General features: G+C 47.5%; 1 protein-coding gene across 8 annotated transcripts in view; it reads left to right on the forward strand.

Moving 5' to 3' along the window:
- IKBKG (inhibitor of nuclear factor kappa B kinase regulatory subunit gamma) overlaps positions 1 to 15,007 on the forward strand; it is a 1,113,418-nt gene that overhangs the window by 270,278 nt on the left and 828,133 nt on the right. The gene's annotated exons all lie outside the window — the stretch shown is intronic.

Consider the following 15,007-nt stretch of genomic DNA (forward strand, 5'->3'; position numbering starts at 1 on the left):
AATAAACTAATATCCCAGTTGATATTCAAGCTTGGTGCCAATTAAGTTGTGGAGGCTGAAACATAGCCATATCTTTTTTTCATCTGTGGTGTTTTCAGTGCAGCTTTTTTAATGTTTATTTTCGTTTTTGCCTTAACTTTTCTTTTTTAAGTGGGAAGCGAAAGAAACTTGCCCATCTTTTTTCTTTTGTTCCCGCCATGCAACTTCCCATGCCCCTTTGCCCCTTTTGCTATCCTTTATTATTTATGTTTTATTTTACTTTCAATTATTTGCAATGAGAAGACACTGCAAAAAGACATGCCTATGACCAACAATGAGCACATGTCAACATTTTGTGAACCTTGTGGCACGTCAGAATCAGGAGACGGACAGGGTGGCATTTTGGGTAAAGTAGTTCTTTATTTGAACACCAAAAACCTAAGCTGTCCCTTTTTCTCATCCCTACACTTAAAGAAAAGAGGCTACAACAAATGCTTGTCAAGATGTCCTACAAATGTTTCAAAGTCCATCGTCCAGAAACCTGTTTTAGACTGATTTCTCTCTCTAACACTTTAAACTAAAAAAGAGCCAAACTTTAACAAGGGTACAATCAGGTCCCAACTAATAGAATGGCAGCTGGTTTCTGACCCCACTGTGATGTCTCTTTATCCGTAAGGGGTTTCTTGTCCCGTTGCACAGTTCAAGTAAAGGCACCAAATGTCTCTTCCACCGTCCCCTCATCGGGTTGCATATCGTTCTTTGGTTAGTCCCTTTCTCCCTGGGTTGCCAAGTACTTTGTCTCAGTCCTGTGTCGTCTTCCAACTTCGGGAACCCCCTGGTTCATAAGTCTACACCAGGAACTCCCCTTGGACTCCCCATGAGGAAATGTGGTGTTTTCTCTGCTCAGTTACCTCCTGGTTTTTACCCCTCGCCAGGGTCTCAGCTGTAACACCCTGCATTAATGTTTTGTTTTTCTAAGCCCACCTTGGGGCCTGGTTTCTTTCACGTCGCCTCGGGTCTGATTTCTCCCTTCCCATATTAGGGTCTGTGTTGCTCTCTCTGCCTGTATCACCCCGCCTTGGGGTCTGGTTTGGCCTTTCTGCCCTCCTCGCAGCTCCCTGGAGCAACCCCCTACCTTCTGTCTCCATGTGGTGCTCCTCCGAGCAGGCGTTCATGTAGGCCGAAGTTGTTTTTTCCTTCCGGCTTCCTCCAGGTGTTCCGTGTCTGATGGAGCTAGCGCTCCCTTCCTTTTGGGCTTCGGGATCGGTTCCGCGTTGCGCCGCTTGTTTGTTGCTCCGGCGTTCTCCACTGCAGGAGACTCTCATGTGATGGGTTCTCCGGTCCTGGCCCCGGCAGGATTACTGAGCGTTCTGCTGGCTCATCCGCCGGTCGATTCACCATGCTACGTGTGTGCTCACTTCTCTCTGCCACACCTCCAAGTAGGAGGTGGTTGCTCCTCTGCAGCTCTGCGGGCTTCTCTCCTCTTTAGGTCTAATACTGACTGTCTTTATCCGCCACTCAACAAGCGAGTGGGTTTATCTCCCATTCTCTGTTCCGAGTTGAGGACGGTGCCTGAAAAGGGTCAGAAACTATACCAGCCGTTGTTGTGCGAGGTGGTAAGTCATTATGCAGTTTAATTCCCATATAACTAACAAAACTATTAGATTCCTGAAATAAGGGAGGGAGACGCATATCCCTGTTTAGGGATTGCCTGTCCTCTAAGGGGTGGGGGTCACCCCCAGTAGGATCCCGCTTTGCTCCAATCTACTCTACCGTGGTGCTTGATTGGAGATAATGATGGTTCCCTTAGGTTTCTCTATCCCAATGAATCACTTATCTTCCCAGGGTATTGGTAACCCTTCTTTCCACGTGTCTCTCTTATCTCTTAGGGGTTTTGATGATTACAATATTCGGGTTTCTTGGGCTCCCTTAACCCTGGAGTTTCTCTGTCTCCATGCCATGCTTATTTCTGTGTGATATGGGTAATCCCTCTTGCCACCGCTTAGGTTTCTTGGGTTTTGTAATGCTTATTATCGTCTGGTTCTTCCTCTCTCTCCAGGTTCCCCTTATCCTTATGTGGGTTTAGGGAAATCATTCCTTCTGCCCTTTTAATCCCCTTCACTCAGAGCAACCCAGGACATTCAATGTGGCACGGTTTGCTCCAGTGGGGAGGTGTCTACTCAGTAGTAGTGGCATTCTCCACGGCTTTTCTAATCTTCCCGCTGATTACAATATTCAAACTTTTTTGTTTCCTGTATCCCTGATTGTTACTTGGTTCTTTCCCTCTCTCTGGGCCTTCATGCTACTAGTATGGGTTTAGGGTATTTCTTACTTCTTCCCATTTCGCTCTATGGTCTCTCTGCTCCCCGCCACTATGAGAAACCCAGGTACCTTCGATGTCGTAGGGTTTACTCCAGTGAGGTGCCATCTGCTCAGTAACGGTGGTGTTCTCCACGACTTTCTGGCCTTCCTGCCTAGACACAAGCAAGTTTTGTGTTTCACTCGTTTCAGCTTTTCTCGGTTCCTCAGCTCTCACATTGCGAAGGGGGAGTCGTTCCTCCCTCGAGTTCTGGATTTGGCGTTGTTACTCTGGTAACGGGCCCACCAAGTCCTCCGGGTGGTTGTACCTCCAGGTAAGGCCGGCTTTACTCTTCCTTGGCCTCGCCAACTTTGTGCGGCTCTGTGCCAGGTCGGCAGCGTCTCTCCTCTCCAGCTTCTCGCCACACCACAGCCGGCTCCGCAGTGTAGCGTGGCTCTGCTCCTCAATGACGTGTTCATGTCATTGGCTTGGCTCTGCAGATTGCTTCTTCTCCTACATTTAAGGGTGATTGCGCCTTTATTCACGTTCTGTGACCAAAAAAGGGGTGGAGTTTGCTTATGCTCAGCTGTCAAGACCATGGAGAGACCAGCATTGTCTTGAGCCAAACACCCAAATGTACTGTCAGTATTATTTTTAGTCCCACAGCTGAATGTGACATCAGTTTCCCTGATTCCCATGAATGCAGATAAGGCCTTAGTTGGAGGGAGTTCCCCATGGGAAATGGGAGTCCTTGTCCCCTTGAAGAGAGCCTCTCCCAGTGAGGTCCTGCTTTCCCAAACCCATAGGGAGGGCGTTGCTGAGCGGGCGCACCGCCCTAGCCTCAAAGGAGGTGGCTCCATCTTCAGATTCATCACATCTCAGAATTCTTCTCTCTGCGGCCCCTCCTATTGCTTCCTGGGATTAGCCTGTATTAGGAACTGATGACTGATTAAGCTTCTATGGATAATCTGTGGCATGTTTTTACTGCTCTTTAGTGTAGAATTGGGCCCTCTATCTAACTTTCTTTAAGCCATGGGGAAAAGGAGGATGAAACTAGCCCATTGTGTGAAACTTGGTTCTTAGTGGGACATGCTGCTGTGTGATAATATGGACTGGTCTGTGGACTAAAATAAAACATTTTCATCCTGATGGGTGAGTGACATGGACACTCAGCAGCAAAAGCATATCTGCTCATTCATGCCCTTCAAGCTAGAAAAGAAACACATTTTCCTGACGGAATACATATTGGGCCCTACCATCCACCATGATGGGACCAACTCCTTCTTTCTTGGAAGAACTGTAGCAGGCTAAAGTCAAATCTGATGTTACGTCATTTTTCTACCTGTGACTCCCAATGGCTAATTTATGCTATAAAATGCCCCCGTGGAAAGTTCTATGTAAGCACATTACACTTAAAGTTTAAATCAGATGGAATGAACACTGCTCAACCACAAGGTAAGTATGATGTGAGCGGGGAGTGCAGCCATTCTGCACTCCATTAAACCCCTATCACTCGTATTGTCGAACATCATATAGCCACTTGCATTGAACCCATCAGTATATTTTCGCCTCTCTTCCATCTAGCCCTCTGGGATTAGTCAGCTACATCTCACATTTAGCCTACTTGGGTAAGTTACCCATATCTCGCATTTAGCGTATTTGTGTATGTTAGCAAAATCTCGCATTTACCTTATTTGTGTAAGTTAGCCCCATCTTGCATTTAGCATATTTGTGTAAATTAGCCACATCTCGCATTTAGCCTTTTTTTGTAAGTTAGCCACACCTCACATTTAACCTACTTGTTTGTTACCCATATCTCGCATTTAGCCTATTTGTGTAAGTTAGCCCCATCTTGCATTTAGCATATTTGTGTAAGTTAGTCACATCTGGCATTTAGCCTATATATGCAAGTGAGCCACATCTCACATTTAGCCTATTTGTGTAAGTTAGCCTTCTTTCGCATTTAGCCTATTTGTGTAAGTTAGCCATATCTCGCCTTTAGCCTATTTGTGTATGTTAGTGTGAGGGGTCAGAAATGAGAGGCAGACACAAAATTGTAATGTTTCCAACATCCGCCATTTTTATTAAAATAAAAAGGGATTCGGATAAATTCCTATCTGTCCCCGTCCTAATGAGTTTCCGTGCCTATGAAACTAAAACTGAAGTAGTCTGACCTTGTGTCCAAAATATATCTCACCGTCACACTAACATAAACAACCAAAAGTGGCAAGGTAAATGCCTCTTTCCAACTGAAGTTCAAATGTGTGATTCCAACAAAGTAATCCTTGTGTCCAGGGGTTGATTCACTTCCCCTGAACTGATTCAGGAAAACTTTTGAAAGTGTTTTGTTCAAACAAAGTTTTATTCAAGTCAATGAAATGGGTTCTTAAAATGCTTTTCTCAGGATGGCAAAAACAAATGCCTTTTCTATAGAACACATTTCTCAACTGAATCTCTAGAAATCCTGGTGTACTCTCCTGCCAGGCATCTTTCAATTTCTCTTTTGCTTTCTTCTACTTTATGGATTCCTGGTGTACTCCCCTGCCAGGAATTGCCCCCTACTGGTTCCCGCAGATCCCCTGGTGTACTCTCCTGATAGGTAGCTCTTTCTAAAAAGGCCTCACTGCCTGATTCGTATCTTTCACCAGGTCTTTTCTACAATGTTCACTTTCCTTTAAAGTATAACACAGTTGCACTTCTTCACTGATTATATCTTGTTGACTCCAGGTATCACTTGCTCTAACTTCCCCCCCTTATTGATATCCCACATATGGGGGTCTGCTCAAGTTCTGTTTGTCAACTTCTTTCTTAATGTCTTTTGGCAATGCTTGTTCCAAGTTTCCCCAAATTGACATCTCATATAAGGAGAATTGTACAGCTTTTGCCCATCAATTTCTTCTTTAGTGTCTCTTGGCTTATGGCAATGCAGGTTCCAAGTTTCCCCAAATTGGCATCTGATATAAGATGTGTACCACTTTTGCCCTTTGTCCTTCAATTCTGCTTGGTCAGTATTCCAAATAATTCCCCAAATGTTCATTAACTTGTTGGCACGTTCCGGGCCCCCCAACTCCTCTGGGTTGACTCACCAGTGTAAAGTGCAGCTGCAGCGAAGGTTTTTTGTCGGGCAGGCTTCCTCGGTCAGGCAGAGTCTCTTTCAGTTCCTGCATCACGTTTTTCACCCTTTTGCCAATGGAACCATTGCCACTCCACAAGACCGCATCTCCTACGCTCCCACGGTGAATGCCTCACTTATAGCAGTCCCTCCAGGGCAGTCGCTATGACTTTCTTGGAGTTCCTTTCCTCCGGTATGATATGCCTACAGGTAGTTGCCTGTAAACCGTTTCTTCTTCCTGCATGGCTCGTCTCCATGAACCTGCCTCTATCTCTGAGTTTGCTTCCCGCTCCGCGCTCTCTGCAGCTCTCCTATCCTTGTTGCTTGCAGGTGATTTCCAAGTTTAATTGTCTCGCGCTGCTGATTGTGAACTAGACCGCACATTGTGCTTGCCATTACTTGCATTCCATATTGCCTCCTTGCTCCTTTCCTTCATCTCAGTACTTGAGGCTTTCTGGGACTTGGCGTCCAAAGGAATTTTAGACTGTTTGGTCTTACAATTAAAGGGTTGTGAATAATTACAGAATACCATTAGAAACTCAGGAATTAGGGGACTTCTTCACAGGGACGGGAAGAATACCACACCTCTCCTGTTGGAGTCCAAACTTCCCCTGGATATTCATCCCCTCCCACATGTTCCACCCTCCTGATACCACCCCGTGGGTCAGGATCATGTAGCGGCTGCCTATCCCTGGTCATGTGGGAGGAGACTAACACTGTGCCATCAGTGATGACTCTGCAGGATTCATCACATAAGCCACATCTTGCATTTAGCCTACTTGTGTACGTGTTAGGGAGATGTATTATTTTTATGCTTCATCCCCTCTCCTAGTGAGACCCCCACACCTTTTGCTGGACTTCTGGACCTTTTTCTTTAATCCTGAATTAGTGGAGCCTTTTTCCACTCATTCGTTCTTATGGGCCCTGTCTTTTGGAGCTCTTTCCTTTGTATTTTTCTGTCCTATGGAGTCTACTTTCCTCCAAATCTCTTTTGAGGCATATGCATTTTTATTACGGCAGCTCACAGCTCCTTATGGGCAGTGTTGCTGGGGACCCGTTGGGTCCTCCTTTGAGATTTTCCTATATCCTAGAGTTACTACAGTTCTTAAGATACTTAGTATCTCTACTAAAACTTTATAGTCTGAGAGAGTGGCACAAACCACCTTATGTCACATAGACAATCTCCTTGTTATGGCTGGTGGCAGTGGACGTGTTGTACCAACTATTTTGCGAATCTTCTACTGCAAGCTATGTCCATAGCCCCGGTTATACACAATAGGGTCACCCAAGTATTAACTTGGGCCTCCTTTCTTTTTTCACCATTAATGGCGTGGTTGTTCTTTGTCAGCCCTTCTTCTACCATACTGGGAGGGGGAGGTCTGTGTGTGTGTGTTTGGTCTTTGGCAGGACCCCTTGGGTGCCCCAGCTAGGCTCCAGTGTGTCTGGGCAGGCAGGAAGTAGGGGAGGAGTTTTTCACTCACTTCCTCTTTGTTTTTCTTAGTGGCTGAATGGAAACAGCTCCCACTGGGGGTCTGGCTGTCCTGATTGGACAGCCACCCGCCCCTTTCTGTAATTTGCTGAGAGAGAATGCATAGGGGTGTGTGCTGGAACTGTATCAAAGGTGAGGCTCCTGAGGTGAAAGGCAAGTCGACGACTGGAAACTGAAGTAACCGAAGAAGATGACAAGAGATGCCTGCAGACCCTTTGCAACACTGTGAAGTGACCACTACTGTCCTAACTCTGTTTTCTGTACTGCGACAGAGTAACTCTGGAGAGGATGACTCCTTCCCTTTGACTGGTGGGAACAACCAGTCCCAAGACGAACTCAGAGAGGCACAGCTTCACCTCACTGATGAGGCCCAACAAGGCTGAAACACGTGTATGGGGTTGCTGTTGGTACTCTTGTTCAGAGAGGAATTGCCATAGCATTTCGGTGCTGGACTGCCCTTGTGGGCGGGACAAAGACTGATATGCAAATGTATATTTCCCATCTGTGACAGGTACAGTGAGCAAAAAGCGTGTGCTGTAAACTCTCATCTCAGAACAGGTTATCATGCCATGTTCTTTCTGGAGAGGAGCGCCTGCTACCTTTTTTGAAATATTTGATTTGGGCAATCTCCCGAGATCCTGTGATTTTCCAGAGCTGCGAAAAGCCAATACCAGGAGACCTGCTGCCTGTTGCGAGTGCTTTGTTGTGGAAAGACCAAACTCGCCCAAATCTTTGCTGAGCCCTCAAGGACACTCCAGAGATCCGATCCAACGCATCCAGACCCCCTCAGCAGAGTGTGGAACTGTAAGAAGTGAAGATTGACCGGGCGTATCGCATCCTTTGTTGGTGGTGCAGAAAAGGCACCAAAACCGCAGAGTCACCAGAGAAGTTGCTGAAAGCCGCGCCAGTGGTCCTCCCTCGAGACTGCTGCTGAGAGATCCCACCCATTATCCTGCCTTTCATCAGACCAAGGAATCTGGAGGTTGGGTCCAGTGCTGCCACATCAAGAAAAATCCAGCCATGATCTTTTCTTCTAACCTAAGGTACTATGGGGAGAAAGGTATTACTTACCTTGATCTGTGAAGTCGCTCCAGAGCGTTGGAGTGCACAGAGCTGTCCAGGGCACCCCCTCTTACCTCTGACTCATGCCTCTGCTTGTGTCCCTTTAGCAAGTCCTTTAACAGGATCTCCAACGTTGATTGTGTCCTCTTGCATCTTAGAGACGAGCGACTGTAGAGTATCCACAGGAACTTTCGTATTCTGCTCCTTGTCAAGACTTTAAGCCCTCTCTGAACTGCCTTCAGCTAGGGTTGCCTTTTGGACCTTAAAAGAAACTTCCTCTAAAACATTAAGAACTTCTAGTGTTGCATTAACCAGCCATTTTCCTTCCCAAATGTCACTATCTTATATGTGTATGCAGAGTAATTGTATTTACTGTATTTCCGCTAAGATTCGCAAGTGCGCATTATTACCGATAATACGATAGAACTGTCATTACTGTCAAAAGCTGTAACAAATGTAACCACTAGCAGCTACAAACTAAGCAGTTGCTTTTGAAAAGTATCCTAAAGTATTCCTAAGAGTTTTGGTTTATTGTGCAAAGTAATTTAAAGTGATTTGTGTGTAAATATAATCTAGATTTTAATATACATTTATGTGTAAGTGTCTTTGATCTGCATTACTAACTAGGTTCAGTGTACTTACCCACAGCTCACATCTTGCTCTTATGATAAGCCTGACTGCGCTGCCACTTTACCATGGTTCCAGCAGTAGTACAGACTGATACTAAGAGTTGGACATCTACAAACCACTGGGGTAGCTTACTAAAGTTTTACCTCCAAGTGGGAGTTTAGGAAAACTCCCCGAACAGTAAGCTAGCTATATCTCGCATTTTAGGCCATTTGTGCAAAGTAGCCTTAACGTGTCTTAGCCCATCGCTGTTAGTCAGCCATATTTGTTCATTCAGCCTACTTGTGAAAGTCAGCCTATATCTTGCGTTAGTCAGTCCTATTCTGCAGCCAGCCCTTTTGTGTAAATTGGCCTTAGCTTGCATTTAGCTTATTGTTTAAGGTAGACACTTGTTGCATTTAGCCTATTGGTATAAGGTAGCCTTCACTTGCTCTAGCACATCAGTGTAAATTGGCCATATGCTGCAGTTAGCCCTTAGCAAAAGTTACCCTCATCTTGCATTAGCGCACCACGTCAACCAGCCACATCTTGCTGTCAACCCATTTAAAGGTTAGCCTTCTTGCATTTAGCCTATTTGTTTTAGGTAGTCACTGGTTGCACCTAGCCTGTTTTGTGTAAGGTAAAATTACTTTGTTTCAGCACATCAGTGTTAGCCGGCCTTTTCTTGCAGTTAGCCTATTTTGTGTAAATTAACCTTAGCCTACTGGTCTAAGGCATACTATTTCTACATTTAGCCTATTTGTGTAAATTAGCTTTATTTTCCATGAGCATATTTGTTTTAAGGTAGACATTCTCTGGACTTAACCTATTTGTGTAAAGTAGCCTTATTTTGCACCCAGCCTATCTCGCCTCTAACCTATTTGAGTAAAGTAGCCAAATTTTGCACTCAGGCTAACTTACACAGATAGACTATCTCACCTCTAGCACTCTTTGTCAGCTAGCCATATCTTACACTTAGCCTAATTGTGCAAGGGAGCCATTTTCGGCATCTAGCCTAATTCTGCAAGGTAGCTGTATTTTTCACATGCATCCCATTTGACCCTGAATCTAGTCTCCTCTCCCGCAACTAACCTAGCTTTCAACCATTCCAAACAGTTCCAAGGTCAGAGGAGTCCTCCCCCGCCTCAGGAACCAGAAGTTCACCGACTCCCACCATTTTCCCCTACCTCCCCTCAACATTCCCCCCCCCCATCTACCTCAACACCTTAAATAGCCCCCTTCTCTCCCCACTCTGTGAGACCTCCTTCACTCTCCAACACTCCCCTCCTTCTCTCAGCACCCTCCCAACCCTGTCCAACCCCCCCACCAGCTCTCTGGTCATCTCCCAGGAAAACCCATTGCACTCTCCCCACTTCGCCCGCACCTGCCCACCTCCCTCCTCTCTTGTCCTGCCCAAACATCTCCTGACCTACACCCAACTTTTCCTTCCCTCACTGCAGCTCGCACTGCCTTGGCCAAAGCTTCCCCTTCAACTGACTCTCTCCCCCCCACCCCCCTCACGCACCCCACCCAACCCTGGCACCTGCCCGCTGGCCCAAGACTACTAGACATTTCTTCCACAACCGCTTCCTCCGCTATCTTCCCCTCCCTCCCACCTCGACTCCACCCCCTCTCCAACGCCTCTACTCCTTCCCCTGCTAACTCCCCACTCCCCATTTTCACTTGCCACCCCTGCCTCCACCACCATCGCCCGACTCCCTCCTAGCCCAATCGCCCCCGCCTAGGCACTCAACCTTCGCTTCATTAAGCGAAGCCCTCTCTGCCTTGGACAAAACGCCAGACCCTCCCACCATCACCCACTCACCTTTTTGGCAGCCCCCATTGGCCCAGGTGCAGAAGACCTTCCACCCTCAGCCATCACCAACCGCATTCCCCCCTCCTATGTCCCTGCAACCCCTTTCCTCCCCTCTCTGCTAGACACCAACTCCCCCCTCCCCCCTTTGCCCAACACTGTCCATCCGCTTGTCCTCTCCCTGCTTTCTCCACACCCCTCTTCTTTCTGCACCCATGCCCCACCCGCCCCCTCGTGGCATCTCCCTCCTTATCCCCACACCTCCCCAGCTCAGGACATTGCCCTCCCCCCCATCTCTTGAATCCTCAACAATGCCAGATCAGTCGCCAGAAACAAACACATGATTTTGACCTTATCTTCGAGGAAAACCCAGACATCCTTTTCATCACTGAAACCTGTTTCTCTGCTGACTTCCACCCCTCTGCACATGAGGCCCTCCCCCAGGCTACTCCCGATCACCCACAATAGAGACATCAGAGCAGGGGGCATAGCCATCCTCCACAAACCCCACCTCACACCCTTACAGGTCGAGAAACAACCCTGCAATGACTTCAAATCCCAATAGTAAAATTACAATCCTCTCCTTCTTTATCCCTAAGCTTCCTCCTCCTTTACAGACCCCCAGACTATGAGAGAACTTTCGCAGACTCACTGAGTGACTCTGTATCGGCCATACTTCTTTCTCACCCAACTCTCACTTTGGTTCGACATCCCCTCCAGCCCCATGACCCACCATCTCATTGACGACATGGAAGCCTTTAACCTGACCCAACTGCTATCGGGCCCCACCCACATTGCATGCCACACACTAGATGTAGTGTTCATCTTGTCCAAATTGATCTCCTACGCCCTCACCCGCCCCCTCATCTGGACTGATCACTCTGTTAATTTCTTCTCAGCCCTGACTCCCGTGATCGCTTGCTCTCCCCGCCTTCCGCCCCAATCCACCGCCACCAGGATCCCACTCTGAAAGAAGGTAACCATCTGCCCTGATCTTTCATCCGCCCTACTCGCCTCCCTGCCCAATCTCCCCCTCCAGGGAGGCTCCCCCCACCCCAGACCTCTTCGACAAATAACTCTCAGATGCTCTGTCAACCCTAACCTCCACAAAACACCATCCAAAGGCACAGGCCCTTACTCCCCAGGTAAATCAACCCTCACCACAAATTCCTCAAAACACTCAACCATCAACCATCGACTAGAAAGACACTGGCGGACCAATCCTTCCGCCCAATACTAAGCCATCCTGGCTAAACAGACGAGAGCCTACAGATTCAAAATCTACACCTCCTGCATCCCCAATGCAAGTAACACTTGCAAAGAACTCCACAAGATTATCTCTGCTCTTCCTCCCTCCGTCCTTGTCTCCTAGGCACTCTGTGACACACTCCTCAACCAATACTTCAACACGGCCATTAATAGGAACCTCGCCATCCATGCCGAACTAGTAACATCGTCCCCTTCAACCCCCCATCCCCTATACTGACAGCCCCAACTCGGACCCTTTTCAAATCCTTCTGTGCCATCTCCCCACCCAAGTTCTCAAAGCTTCTCTCCAACAGCCGCTCCCCAGGAGACCCATGCCCACCAGCCCTCCTCAAAAACATCCTTTTCTCCACCTGTGCAGGCACCCTCTCCAGATCCGTAATCAACCACTCTCTGACAACAGGTATCTTCCCACTGGAATACAAAACCTTGCACCTCAAACCTCTCCTAATAAAGCCCTCTCTTGACCCCCTCTGGCCCTCAACTACCTTCCCATCTCCAACAACCGCTTCATAGCCAAATTACTAAACCACATTACTAGACCGCACGTCCTACGCCCAGCTCAGCCTCTTCACTGAGGCCCACAGCCTTCTGGGCCCTGCTCAGTCTGGCTTCAGACCGCTCCTTGGAACTGAATCCTCTCTGGTCTCCATATCGGACGACCTAAAAAGAACAGCAGACTCTAAGGGCTGCGCCTCTCTCATCCTCCTCGACCTCTGAGCAGCCTCCGACACGAGTAACTACTCCATCCTCTTGAACAGACTCTTATGACCTCAGCATAAGGGACTCCGCCCTCGGATGGTTATCCTCTTTCCTCTCCAATCACTCCCAACTCCTCTATCTCGCTCCTTTCTCCTCTGCCCACTCTCGCATGGAGTCCCCCAGGGAGCCTGCCTCTCCACCCTCCTTTTTAACCTCTTTCGCCCTCCCTCCCCAAGCTCATTGGTTCCCACAATCTCACCTGTTACAACTATGCAGATAACGACCAGATCATCCTCAAGATTCCCAACTCCACCTCCTCACCCCACCCAGACCTTGTATCCTGCCTCTCGGACATTGATCTCTGTATGACGTACAACTACCTGCTCATCAATCCCAGAAAAAAACAAAATCCTAATCTGCAGCAAAGCACCTCTCCTTCCCCAACCTGTCCCTTGGCCGCATCCATTAGGTACCGCCCACACTGCAACCACCCCCTGTCAAAAACCTAGGATCCACGTTTAGCTCAGATCTGACCCTTTCCCGCCACATCAGCACAGACTCCAGATTGTGCACTTTCCACCTCTGCATTCTCAAGCAGATTTTGATTTTTGCCTATCTCTTGTACCCCCATAGAGAATCTGGGCATCATCTTCTCACGCCTAGATTACTCCCTCTACCTAGGCTTATCCACATACCGACTAAGAAAGCTCCAACGGGTACAAAACTCTGCAGCAAGGCTCTTCCACGCACCCCACTGGCTGCCAATCAGTCGGCAAGCCACTTTCAAGGCCATGTGCATTACCCACTGAGCAATCCACAAGAAAGCACTGGAATATCTCCAAAACAAGCTCTCCTTTTACCACCCCACCAGACACCTCTGATCAGGCTCTGCACACCTCCTGGTAGTCCCTCCTTTCAAGTTCACCAGATTAGGAAACACCTGCTTCTCTATCCTCACACCCACATTCTGGAACTCCCTTCCCCCTCATAGAGGATAACCTGGCCTTCAGGAAAGCCCTCAAAACATGCCCCCCCCGACCTCATGATTCCCCCCCTGCCTCCCTCACGGCCATCCTCTACCTAGCGCACACTTGCTTCAGCCAGAAGTCCCCCCGCCTTTCACCACCTCTGCCCCACCCAACCCTGCCCGCTGCACCATCCCCACCTGCCCATCTTGGCCACTAGTCTTTTCTTCCACAAACAGCCTGATTTCCTCCCATCCAACCTTTCTGTGGGGAAGGCCAAACACTCATGGAGGACTCAGGTGGTCACTCCAGCAACCTGCACCTAGAAAGAACCTGACAGTGGACCAGGTAATGCACCAAAATGGGCTTAGAGGGTGACGACGCATTGCACTTAAAATGCACCTTGAACATATCATGCTGATCGTGCCGAAGGAGGACAACTAGGCACCTCATACCAGTCGCTCAGGTTTAGCACGCCAGATAACTCTTAAGGCACAGGATGGTGGGCCAGGCCACCACACGCAATCATGAAACAGGGTCCTGCTCACGCAATAGAAGGAACTAGGGATGGTAATCTCTCTCTCTCTCTCTCTCTAAGACCATGTCGGAGGGCGAGTATTATGCACTCATCAAGCACTTAAATATGCTCCTTTTACAAAGATGGAACCCAGGAATTACTCATTGTTTGTACAATTAACCTATTTCTCCTCTCGCACACCGCACCTTCGCAGCTTAGTTGACGGCACGGCTTCGTTCCATACACCATTCACACACAAATAACACAAACACTCTTGCACATTACCTCTGCCATAAGAATGAAGCTACTTTTAATGACAGAAATTCGAACTGTAGCTTCCCACATAACTCTCTATCGCCTTAAACACAATCCCCCTTTAGTCCATAGTATTCCTCTGCTGCGCCCATACACACTCCATTTAGATATGGGTGACTACCAAGGTTTTGGCCACCCTCACATAACTATAATGGCTGGAATGCACACACACCTATAATAGCACCTCCAAAACCTTTCCCAAATTTCTGGAGCCCGGTCCATCCGAGGGCGTTCAACCAAAAGCGCGTTGGGACCATAATTATGGTGAAAGGCGCTGTAACAAATGGCAAAATGAATTAATGAAAATGAATGAAGTATGTTGAATAATGGGGAATCGACAGCACGTCCTGCCGTGATGATGTCATTATGTTAAACATCTATGACGTCATCACTCTAAAAAAAAAAAAGTGGTAACAAAACATTAGGTATCATAGCTGATCCTATATTTTTCCTTTTTAGCCTGCAAAATGGTTCTGAAGAAGATCATGTGACCAAAACACGTAAAGATTGTAATTTTGTACATAAGGCTGTATTGGCACTACATATTAAACAATAATAATTTAACTGTTAGTGTATTTTTTTCTTTTTACCCAATGGGATTAAAATTCAGTCCTATATATTATTAAAGTGTTGTTCATGAGTGCTAGTACTGGAATATGGTGAGTTCTGTTGAAGGGTCGGTACAGGCGAGGACAGAACAAGCCACCAAGATCGCTAGTGATTCCTGCAGATCACCAACAGACACCTGTCTGCCTGCCTGGAAAGGTCTACGGGTTGGGCAGACGTGTCTTCGATTGTTTTTAGAGGTACCATACAGTTGCGTGTAAGGAAGCAGGAGTCGACACCAAGCTGGGAAAATAAAGGTAAGGGTGAATAGTTGAT

This window comes from Ambystoma mexicanum, chromosome 2p (assembly GCF_040938575.1).
Source record: "Ambystoma mexicanum isolate Mex_15411 chromosome 2p, UKY_AmexF1_1, whole genome shotgun sequence".
Taxonomy (NCBI): domain Eukaryota; kingdom Metazoa; phylum Chordata; class Amphibia; order Caudata; family Ambystomatidae; genus Ambystoma; species Ambystoma mexicanum.